We start from the raw sequence: 12023 nt of genomic DNA on the forward strand, positions 1-12023 counted from the left end.
CCCATGAAAATAGAATAATTTACCCATGTAAGACCTAAGGAAATGTACATTATTTGAGAATGTGCACAGCTGAATAAATGGTGTGATGGTTACGCCAATATTTAGTAAAACTGAAGGAGAAAAAGAAACTGTAAACAAATATAAGGACCAGCCATATATATATATATATGTATGACAGAATATACATTTATATTCACTCATTATACATTAATATTCATGCTTCATCTGTTGTGTACAAGGTACATTGCTGGCTTACCATATTAGAAAGTGAAGGCTAATTAATCAGGGAATTTTACATTAATGTACATGTAATCTAATAGGTATGGCAATAAAAAGTTGTAATATCTACCTCACGAACAAGTCCAGGAATAATTTTATGTTCAGAGGACTTCTCTGGCTGGTATGATTAAGAAAAGCTCTATGGAAAAAATGATATTTTAGCTGCGACTTGATGATTGTGGGAAATTTGTAAGGTCATTCCCATTGAAGGAAATAGCATGGATAAAGTTATGCAGGCAGAAAAGTGAGAGTTCAAATAGTGAACAGCAAGTAGTTTATGAATAGAAACACTAAACTATAAATCAGAAATATAAGATAAATGAAGGCCAGATCATGGAGGTACTTTAAAGCTATTTAAAGGGTTTTGTAGTTTCTCTTTGAGGTAATGGGGAGACATTAACTGCTTCAGAGCATGAAGAAAAGACAGTAAGGTTTAAGGAAGGCTAAGATGGTTAGGGAATGGGAGGCTGTTGCATTTGTCCAAGTGGAAGAAATGGAAAGAAGGCATGGTTGGGAGAGAGTGAAACGATGAACAGGCCTTGGCAAGTGATTGAGTGTGAGGCCATAGGGCAAGAAAGAAGGAAAAGATGACTTTGAGGACACAACAAGGTTACTATTTAAAAAAGGAAATTCAGAACAAAAAGCAAATACAGCAACAGAAAGGAATCAAAAGAATATAATTCTCTTAAAGATCCTAGTCAATTCTTCATAGACATAGAACCTCTGAATAAAGCTACGACTCAATTTTTTTAATGTATATCCCACTTAGGAGTGCTGTGCTGAACACCATCCTATGATAGAATCATTGTAATTATGATACAATCATATTTGCAAAGTTCTTTTTTATTATTATTATACTTTAGGTTTTAGGGTACATGTGCACAACATGCAGGTTTGTTACATATGTATCCATGTGCCATGTTGTTTTGCTGCACCCATTAACTCATCATTTAGCATTAGGTATATCTCCTAATGCTCTCCCTCCCCCCTCCCCCCACCCCACAACAGTCCCCGGATTTGCAAAGTTCTAATTCAAATAAATTGATTTTTTCTAATCTGCTTGTGCCAGCTGCCTGCACCAAGTGAAGAAATGACCTCTTTCTTTCAAAAACTATTTATTACAGATGCAAGACCTACATATTTTATTTCCATATGTGCTCTGTTGATCCATGGAAAATTTCAGCTGTAGGATTTCTTTTAGTAGAGATAAAAACCAATAATGTATGAAATAGACATCACCACTAACATGATATTAAAAAATATCATGGCAAACAGTATATTCAACATTATAGAAATGACATATATAATGTATATATTAAAACGCAGTTATTTCTTCCAGTATTAATAATGTCTTGAACCCTCACCAAGCACGTGGCTAACCACCCAAGAGTTTTAAGCTATGGAATCAAAATAATAAGTTCAGTGAATGTCTAACGGAGAGTCCTCAAACAACAACTGCTTCTGCAGCCTTGAAATTGCAGTATCTGGGAGAGAATTGGTGCAATATGAAGTCCTGTGGACCTACAGCCAGAAACATTTCCTCATAAAAGAAACACACCTCTGTCTGTAAACATAGCTTGAGAATAGAGCTGAACTAGGGTGAGTCAAGGAGGCACACTGGTGCAAAATGTCAGGAGGTTCTCACTCTCAGGAGCTGATCTGGGACCTGCACGACCCTAAGGTTGTGCCTTCTATTTTGCACTCTTGGTACTTGCTTGTTTCATCCTGGTCAGAGACCCTGATTGAAAGCAAATCTTTCAAAGAGAACATCAAACTTCCAAGAATGTGAATTGCATCTTTATTATGCTTCTGCCTGTGGGCCACAAAAATAATAGCAGTTACTTGGGGTGGGGAGAGGATTCTGCTCTCCAGGGGCAGGCATCAACGTCAATTAAGACCCTATGGTTGTAAGCAACAGAACTGACTTTATCCAGTGTGGGGGAAGAAAAAGGAAAACTTATGAGAAAAATATTGGACTGGCTCCTATGGTGGAAAGGAAATTTGAAGAACCAGATTTAGGAAGGGCAGGGAATAATTCTGAGGTTCTGGTAGAAGGAACCATTGTTGCTAGAAGGTATAGGCTCCAACTGTCGTGCTCCCATACCTGCTGTCTTTGCTTCATTCTGCTCAAGCTATAGATTGAAAAAAAAAAAAGAAAAGAGTTTGGTTGGCTGAGCTTCGGTCACATATTTTTCTGTTATATTCCTATAAAAAAGTTCCTATTAAACAGTGAGGGATAATTAATTTCTTAAAAGGAATTTTGGGTTCATTGTCCAACACAGTCAGAATGGATATTGGGCAACCAGAAAGTAGCAAATAACCACCGTAGTTTGAGCATTTCAGATTGTGAATTTGAACAGCCTTGCCCAAATATTTTGGCCTGTTGTCCGTTAGGTAGGCTGCCAGTGAGATAAACACACTTGCTTAAAACAGGTTTGTGAATGAAATTTTCCCCAAGTTTCACCTGCCTCATAGAGTACGATTAAATGAGACATTGTATGTTAACCATTTAAAACAAAGCCAGCACAAATAAGTGCTCGATAAATTAGCTATCTTGATAATTTAAAAATACCAACATGGGTCATTTTGAAGAGTAATTTGAGCCACTAAATCATTTATTTACTCATTTCACAAATATGAGCACTTACTATCTAATTGATTGCTAGGTAGTCTGTTAGGCTGTCAGTATTGAAGGATGAAAGGTATCGTTCCTGCCTTTATGGCACTTATCATCAAATGGGAATGCAGTTAGAGGGACAAGCATGTAAATAATGACAGAGCCAAATGTAGTGCTAGTGGTATTCTCAGAGTGGCTGAGCCTGATAGGGCAATTTAGGGGAGTGGAGAGTCAGGGGCAGGAGACAAATGGTAGGTCATTCTGGTCTGTTCCAAGACTAGACTTCATGGAAATGTGTTATAATAAGAGTTCATGGAAGCAGCATCTCCACAAAGCAGCAGCAGAAAAAAAAAATCCTCTTTGAACCAAGTTATCCAGTTAAAATGCTTCATGAATCAAAATCACAGGAATAAAAACTTTATTCCAATTATTACTTGTGTTCCCACATTGAGCAAGGCAGTATTTTCTCTTAAGTGATTTTTAGAAGATCAAATATGTGCCTAATGCCTTTTCATTTCCCCCTACACTTACAAATTTATTTTTATTTAGTTCTCAAGAGAATTTTTAAAGCAAGTAATATTTCCCTATTCAAACTGAGGCTCCTTTATCACCAGGTTATAAGAAAGATTATTTAGCCTGAATATCCTTTATGTTTTTAATAGAGAAAAGATTGACACTCAGAGAAGTTTAGGGACTTGTCCAGGGTCGTGTACAGTTGACAGCTGAGTAAGACATTGGTCTAAAAGCATAAATAATTTCAGTAAGGCAATGTATCCAGTTGTTGAGTAAGCTGAACTGAGCATGCACTATGGCTTGAATCCCAGCCTTGGGATTCCACTTTGCAAAACAAGTAACAAAAGTGATCAAAGAGAAAATATTTTCCCCTAACCAAAATATGTACTTCGAACACATGTTGTATCTGCTTTGAACCCACATTGACTGGTGATAATCTCTCTTGTTGCTATCGCTTTATTGAAGGGGCAATCGATAATGGAGATGGTGAATGCAGGAGCTGGAAGGGTCAGATCTGGACTGGCATCCTGCCTTTATCACTTACTAGCGATGTGGGCTTGGACAATTTAACCAACTTCTGTAAGCCTCAATCTCTTTTGCTGTCAAATGAAGATAGTAATGGTATCATGTATGCCGTGTAATACATTTAGCATATTATCTGGTACATAAATGTTAGATATTGCTGATATTAATTAGTAGAATGAATAGAAAGATTGGATAGAGGCTAAATATTGTTTTTGTTCCAGTATTAGTCAGGGCTTTCCAGAGAATCAGAACCAAAGAAAGATTTATTTTAAAGAACTAGCTTGTGTGATTATGGAGCTAGTGAATTTAAAGTCTTCATGGTGAGCTGGCAAGCTGGAGATCCAGGGAAGAGCTGATGCTGCAGATCAAGTTGGAAGGCAGTCTACGGGAGGATTCCTCTTTGCTTGATGGAGGTTAGTTTTCTGTGCTATTCAGCTCTTCAACTGATTGGATCAGGCTCATCCACATTATGGGGTGCAATCTGCATTACTCAAAGTCCAATGCTTAAAATGTTAATTCCATCCAACACACCCTCACAGAAACATTCAGTACAGTGCTTGACCACATGTCTGAGTATCTTGGCCCACCCGCGATAGAACATAAATCTAACCAGCACAGTTCCAAAGCATCTTAACCATGTTTTAAAAGTTTCAGTGTCTTGTCTGGTATCAGTGAGGCCACCACTTCAGTCACAGAACTCAAGCCAGCTCTTATTTTGACAGAGTTGGATGCAAATAACTTTTTTTCTCTTTGCTAATAATGAAGCAGTCATACTCTGTGATGGGCTCTGTTTGCCACTTTTTTTTTTTTCCATAAACTAGTTCCAGCCATGGAGATTCACTGGCTCTCACATGCTACCTTCTTCCAAAGTAATATCAGCTGCATTATTCCCAAACTAATTAAAGAGGCATCTACTCAGCTATTGCTAGTCACATCCAAGTCACTCATATTCCTCTAGAGCAGTGACATTCCCTTCAGTAGCAATAGCCGACCCTTTGTGGTTGTTAAGATTATTCAGATGCTGGCTCTAAAATCTAGGCTTGTTTTGGAATGAGCCCTGTGGGAAGCAGTCAGCTGGTGTGGAGCCATCTCAACAGAGGCCTTAGCGGTCAGGACAGATCTGAGGAAAGCTGTGTGTATTTTTAGGCCACATTCTCCCGTCAGAGGCAGTAGAGAAAGCTGAGAAGCAACATCCATCTCCTAGTTGTCAGGTCGTAGTGCAGGGGATACTCTAGCAAGAATGGTTTGGCTGTTGAAAGTGGCATAATTTGCCTTGTGCTATGGTACATGTTATTAAGGCTGCTGTTTAATGTTCTTTTCCAAGGAAGTTGTCTCTGGTGTTTTTATCATCCAGGGAAATGTAGTACCAGAAATGATCACATTCCTGGCAATTTGAAAATGGTAAACTTTTGCAGAGTTTACTCTCTCTTCTATTAGGGTTGATAATGAGAAATTGTGAGGATTATTAAACACTCCTAGCTTTCAGTAGGAACTTATTTAGCACAGATGTTTCTATAATTGCAGTACACTGGGAAAATTCACAGTGTTCAATGGCCCAAAACTCATCATTACTTATTACTTCTACCTGCGTATTGTGGTGCTAGTAAGCTGGGCTGAAATGTTTAACTCAGCAAGGGCTATAGCTGTGGATTTCAGCTACTTTAGAAGACTACTGAGAAGTTATTATGTGTTCTGCTCAAACCCTTATACTTATCGATCTTTTAACCATTACCTGGTGCCTTGACATACTCTTTTTTCTGGGTTCAGCCCATATTGTTGCAATAGATTACTCCAGACAATTCCTTAGCTTATGGACATGAGGAAAAAATAGAATCTTAAGAGACTTTTAAAGCAAACAACATAACTAACCATTGTGTTTTATTGGGATAGAAAACGTAAAATATATACAACTGTATTTAGCTTTTTACTACTTCTTCATAAAGTGCAGCTCTCTGATCTTGGCAGTAGTGCCTGTATTTTTAATGAAAGCTTGGCAATGTTTAAGAACAGGAGTTTGAAAGATGCATTGAAAGTACTTGTAAAAAGCCACTAAAGTGAGTGCAGAAACTTCCTCATAGTCCTAATTCTCTACAATCTTAAAACCAACACTGTAAAAAGATTCCCCATTGCATCCTTTATTTCCCTAAGGTGAAGAGCAACTGTTTTGGCTTGACTACACATTTGCTGAGGGAAAGTTTGACAAATGTATCCATATGAGCTTAGCTAAGGTGCTCTCTCCTTGAAGAGGATCAACTTGTTCTGGTTTTACACTAAACACTCAAAGTTCTGTGTCCCAGGAATCCTTCTCGGTCTTGGGCAAATAGGAACTGTGGGTTACCCTAACTCCCTGACCACTTAAGGTTCCTATGTTTTGTTAATACATCTAATCCCACATGTTGAAGTTTCTTGGGCATGCCAAAGATTGCTGTTTTTTCTCTGTATTTTGGAATAGCTTAGGATTTACACTCAATGGAAAAAAAAAAAAAAGAGAGAAAATGAGCATGACTTTAATGACAATTCTCATGCATGAGAGCCAATCATAGAAGCTATCAGAGACTAAAGAATATATTTGATTTAGTTTAGAATTAATAGATCTCAAATATATAACACCTGTAGTCCTATATCAAGGTGAGAATTTTTTGCTTTTCATATACATTTGCTTGTAATTAAATTGATACAGGTCATATTTATTTGATGATAGCAAGACAAATATTACAGAATAATGTAGTGGATTTGGATAATTTAGATTTATACTTGTACCTTTATCTGAATATTCTCATACTTTAATCTGAAGATAAGTATATTTTTTTGTCTTTTAGTCTTTGCCTCATTCATTTTGAATGGCTGCTTGGACACACAAATATACAAATTCAGAGGGTAATAGTGATGGCCCCATTTCTAATTTTTTGCTTTGCTGCATATAGACTGTAAATAATTTTTGAAAACACTGAAGTTTTACCAAATCTTTAAAACTCAACTTAGATTAGTAAGTTACTTATAACAAAGAGTAATATAAGACATATTTCACTTAGGAAGCTTATGGAAAATATTTGAGAAAGCTAGCGCCACCTTCCTTAGTTGTTATTTTGACAAATACCCAAAAGCATGTACACTTTGTGTATGTTCCTATTCCACACTTCTGCAAGTGCTGCATAATGATAAAGTACATGGACGAGACTGGATCTTTTTTCTTTAGCAGCAGGGAGAGGAGCATTGAGCTATTTTCCATTGGAATTACGTTACAAAGGAATATTTGAACTCTAGTTTTGGGTTAAGATATACATTCTTCTATATGTCAAAAGACTAATATAACAATGCTTTGGCTTTAAGAAACCACAGATTTTGAGCATTATTTAAAAATATTCCATTTTTTGAATATTACGTAATAACTAACCAAAGAGATATTCCATTGTTCAAAGTGCTAGACAAACTTCTGCATGATGATTTATTTTTAATTGTAGTATGGCATCTCAAGGTTAAGGTATTTATGAAAATTGTTTCATTAGAACTCAAACCTTTCCGTTTTCAGAGCTTTCTAGTAAGATCTAAAATGTTTAATCCACTTGATCACGAAAACTAACTATTAGGAACCAAGAAATAGTCTTTGTATTATTTGTAGTTTCCAGCTTCAGATGGTACTTGGGAGCATATGGGGCTGAAAAATGTAAAAGCGAATTAAAAGTTTACCAGAGTTATTTGAATATCAACTTAATATCAATCTGACTCTGTGCTGGGGATCAGATTTTTAAAGTCAGAGGGCAGAAGGAAACCTCAGCTCCCACTTAAAATTGTGTTTGCATATGTTCACCTCTCATTCATTTGGAGGTAATTATTTGAAGCTCTAAATCAAGTCCTTCTTTAAGATGGAAAATAAGTGGCAGAGATAAATCCAAAGTTAGTGACACTTGCACACAATATGCCAGCCTCAGATGGAGTTATCAGCATTTCATCTGCACTGCATTGTGCTGAAATTCTTCTCGCCCATTCCTTCCCTGGAATACGCCTGTTGAAGAGCCACAATAATAATTACTCTGCCAATTAAGGTTGTTCTACCTGGGGCCAGCCAGAGCTTAGTTTGGGGACAAGGTCACTTGCTGGGATAGAGTTGTAGTTCCCCAATTACTAGTAGTTCCACTACCTCTTCTAACTTGTCAAATAATGAGGAGACTTTGAAGGCGAAATCCAGCAGTAGCTCCTAGCAGGGTTAGTGCAGAGTGAATGACAATGATACCTCAGGAATGAGAGTCTGACAATGTCTGTCAAGCTCTGTTCACAAGGATGAAGAAGTTCATTGCTACTTAATGCTACTTGGGAAAGATATTGGTCTTAATCTTATCAGTGAGAAAGGACCACATTACTCACTTTGGCAGAAATTCATTAACTCCTAAATACCACCCATGTAAACTGGGCATGAACTTAAAATCCTAATGACAGAAGTTGAATGTGCTGCAGTAGGGCAGCTCATCCTCAAAACTATGTCACTTCCAGTCTACTTCTCATGCCTTGACTTTCTAGTCAATAGCTCAATAGCTTTTTTTCTTTTTTAGAGTTTCTAAATTCCAAGTTTAGTGATGAATAACAGTGGTTATACAACAATTATTTTTAGTACTCATTAGTAACACAACTGAGAGAGTAAGAATAACAAAATTATGCTCCCAGATGAAAAACAGAAAGGTTTTATACCAGTGATAACAATTTTCACTGCTGACTCCATTGGTAAATCATTTAACTGAACATTCAAAACAACAATAACTCAACAAAAAGCCCTATGAAATTATTCTATGATTAGCCATTCAACATTTGTAGGAAATTGACTAGATGGCCTGAAAACTAATGTTTCCCAAGCCTAAACTGTATTTTTAAAACTTGTGCTCAAAGCTGAATATGTAATGTAGCAAAGGAGTTTTAGCGGCTAAATTCTTTTGCCTGTGTTTTTCTTTTACTCATGTTTATTTATTGAAATAGTGAAGGGTACTGCTGTCCTTTGATTATGCTTTGATCCTCTGTATAAAAGATTGAGAGAGCAAATGGCCTTTTTGGCTCCTAGGGATGTTCTGACTCACTCTCCAAATTCTGCTGAAGTTTGCTTTGCATAAATGAACAAAGGTTCACTTGGTGATGACAAATATATACATAGATATTTAAAGAGATGCAAATATTACTTCTTACTCACCTCGTAACTGGTCAACTCATTCAGATCTAAATATCAGGTAGTTTTCTTGTGGGGAAAATAGTTCTGGATGTCCAGGATTATCTATAAAGTTGAAAAAAATAGTATTTGAATAAACAAATGAGAAAATATGCTTTTTTTCTTAAAGAACTGAGCCTTTTCTCAAGTTTTGATTCTTGGGCTCCAAAATATTAATTTACCATTTGCTTTTGACACTTGATAAATTCGTTAAGACCAAGAAGGGCATTTTCTCATATTTTTAATACTTATTTCATAGCACAAGGGCCTGTAATGAATTTCAAAGTTTCAAGTTTCCTGTGGGAAATTAGATGCTGCAAAATAGCTATTGGCCACAAAAAATTAATTTTAATTTTGATAAATCAAATTTCAGTTGGGTAACATATGTACATATTTTAAAGTGGCTCTTTTAATATTACTTAGAATTCTATCAGCTCCCTGGGATACATTCGGGACTGTTAGCACTTATACATCATCTTGATTCCTATTGAGTATTTTGTGGATTGTCAGTAGCCAAAACTATGACAGAGAGGGCAAAACAGAGACTGTGGTACCTGATTTATAACAGTGCTTCTGAGGCACTTTTCTGTATGGAGTTCTCTCTCTTTTGTTTACCCAGAACTGTATTTTCCTTTGTTGATAAAGCTCCTCTTCCTCTATAATTGATTCTAGTTTCTATTACTAAAAATTATTGAACCTAATATAAGCAAAACACTTTGCCTTGGGTGTCCTGATTCTGGTTCATAGTGAGGAGGTACTCATTGTCCTCTATGGAGGATTTCTGTTTTCCTACTGAGTTGCTGGGACATTGTCAAAGACCTGGTTGAATTCTCCTGCACCACTGTGAAGCAGTCCTTTCCTTCCAGGGTGAGGTGTGGGCCGTGTGGTTTGGAGAAGGTTGCCGTGGCTGCTCCTCTCCTCTTTGCACAGCTTCTCCCTCCTACTCTATCCTGGGCCTGCACCCTCCCTTCTCCCTGCCGTTCTGCTCCTCTCACAGAAAGTTTCCTGCTCTTCTCCTCAGGGCCCCAAATGTCAGCTAGCTAATCTGACAAATTAATCTATGCTAATCTGCTCTTGGGAGCTTGGAGGCTCCCTCCAGGTAACATAGACATGCATTTTAAATAACTATGAGTCGTCACCTATTCTGAACATCCCACCCACCTTTTGGTGTATAATCAGTTGGTGACGCTCGGGGGGACCATAGAGAATGCACACTGGAGCCAGTAAGCCTTTAGAGGCCTCTCCTGTGGTCTATCAGCCCATCAGAAGACCGCCTGCTTCACAGAACCTGAGACATCTCAGGGCAGCCACTCCACAGTCCCTTTAGGGTTTTGCAAATGTCCCGGGTCTATAAAATTAACTCTGTCCAAGTTGGATGGGGTGCATAGGGATGGATGACTGTCTCACTCTCCCTTTGTTTGCCACAGAACACCCTTTCTTAAATCTATTTTCAGACCTGCTGGAGCCCAAGGTATAGAAACAAGTTTTAAATAATTAGAAAAATACAAAAAACTTTTCTAGCTAGCATTTTCTGTTTAAGAAGAAGTCATATGCATTGGGCTGATTTTCTGAACATGTGTACTACCATAGGTTGGATGTTTAATGATGATAAATGCTCACATTTATTATTCCAGCCACAGCACTAACATCATTACACACATTATCTCATTTAATTCTCAAAACAGTCAAGAAACGACTGTTATTATTCACATCTTACAGATTAGAATAAGGGCATCTCACTGATATTATATAAGTTGTTCAAATTTACACAGTGACAAAAAATGGAAGCAGAATCTGCACCCACATGGTCTAATGTTAGTATCTGTGCCCCTTTCACTAGAGCACACCTGTGCTCCATTCATCTTATGACGCTTTTGGGTTGCAGTCTGGCATCATCACTCTGTTCAGTGATTAGCGCAGGTTTTCTTACTAGCTGGGACCTTGGCTGGGCCCTGGCTTTCCTTAGTTGCTCTTCTTAGATATGAAACAACTTTTTAAGACATTAAAGCAGCGATGACCAACCTTTTTGTCACCAGGGACTGGTTTTGTGTAAGACAATTTTTCCACAGATGGGTAGCAGAGGGGCATGATTTCCAGATGGAACTGTTACATCTCAAATCATCAGGCGTTAGTTAAATTCTCATAAGGGGTACAAAACCTAGATCCCTCACATGCACAATTCACAATAGGGTTCGTGCTCCCAATCTAACGCTGCAGCTTATCTGACGGGAGGCAGAGCTCAGGTGGTAATGTTAGCTGGCCGGCAGCTCACCTCCTGCTCCGCAGCCTGTTTCCTAACAGGCTGTGGACAGGTACTGGTCCGCAGCCTCGGGGTTGGGGACCCCTGCATTAGGGTATCAACCATCTCTTCTGATTGGTCAGATCATTTAGCCAGATTACCTTATGCAGATGAAAAAAAGAGGTGGAAAAAATAATAAATGGTTTAGTGTCCTATAAAGAATTAGAATAAAAGGTTTTCAGTGAATTTCCTCGAGTATAGAAACTGTTGTGTAATATTTCTTGTAAATGTTCAAAACTTGTTTCTTCGTTATCACCAGTTTTTGAGAATGTAGACAAATGGAACATTTAGATATAATTGGTAGCTGTGATTAGTGACATATGTTTAGAAATTGGGGGCATTCAAAGACATTTTGTATAACCATTTCACGAATTTTTTTTTTTTTTTGAAACGGAGTCTCACTCTGTTGCCCTGGCTGGAGTGATCTAGACTTACTGCAACCTCTACCCTCCAGGTTCAAGCGATTCTCATACCTCAGCCTTCCAAGGAGCTGAGATTGCAGGTGCCCACCATCATGCCTGGCTAATTTTTGTATTTTTAGTAGAGATGGGGTTTTGTCATGTTGGTCAGGCTGATCTCGAACTCCTGGCCTCAAGTGATCT

The 12023-nt window shown here is 37.8% G+C and overlaps 1 long non-coding RNA gene across 1 annotated transcript in view; it reads right to left on the reverse strand.

Annotated features, from left to right (window-relative positions):
* Window positions 1–2160: 2160 nt before the first annotated feature.
* LOC116470380 (uncharacterized) overlaps window positions 2161–12023 on the reverse strand; it is a 42668-nt gene continuing 32805 nt past the window's right edge. Inside the window, exons 2-3 of the long non-coding RNA XR_004248599.1 lie at window positions 9108–9188; window positions 2161–2411 (exon numbers count right to left, since the gene is read on the reverse strand). This is a non-coding gene — a long non-coding RNA (uncharacterized LOC116470380). The remainder of the gene's footprint in view (window positions 2412–9107; window positions 9189–12023) is intronic.

The sequence above is a fragment of the Hylobates moloch genome, unplaced genomic scaffold (genome assembly GCF_009828535.3).
Source record: "Hylobates moloch isolate HMO894 unplaced genomic scaffold, HMol_V3 SCAFFOLD_6, whole genome shotgun sequence".
Lineage (NCBI taxonomy): Eukaryota > Metazoa > Chordata > Mammalia > Primates > Hylobatidae > Hylobates > Hylobates moloch.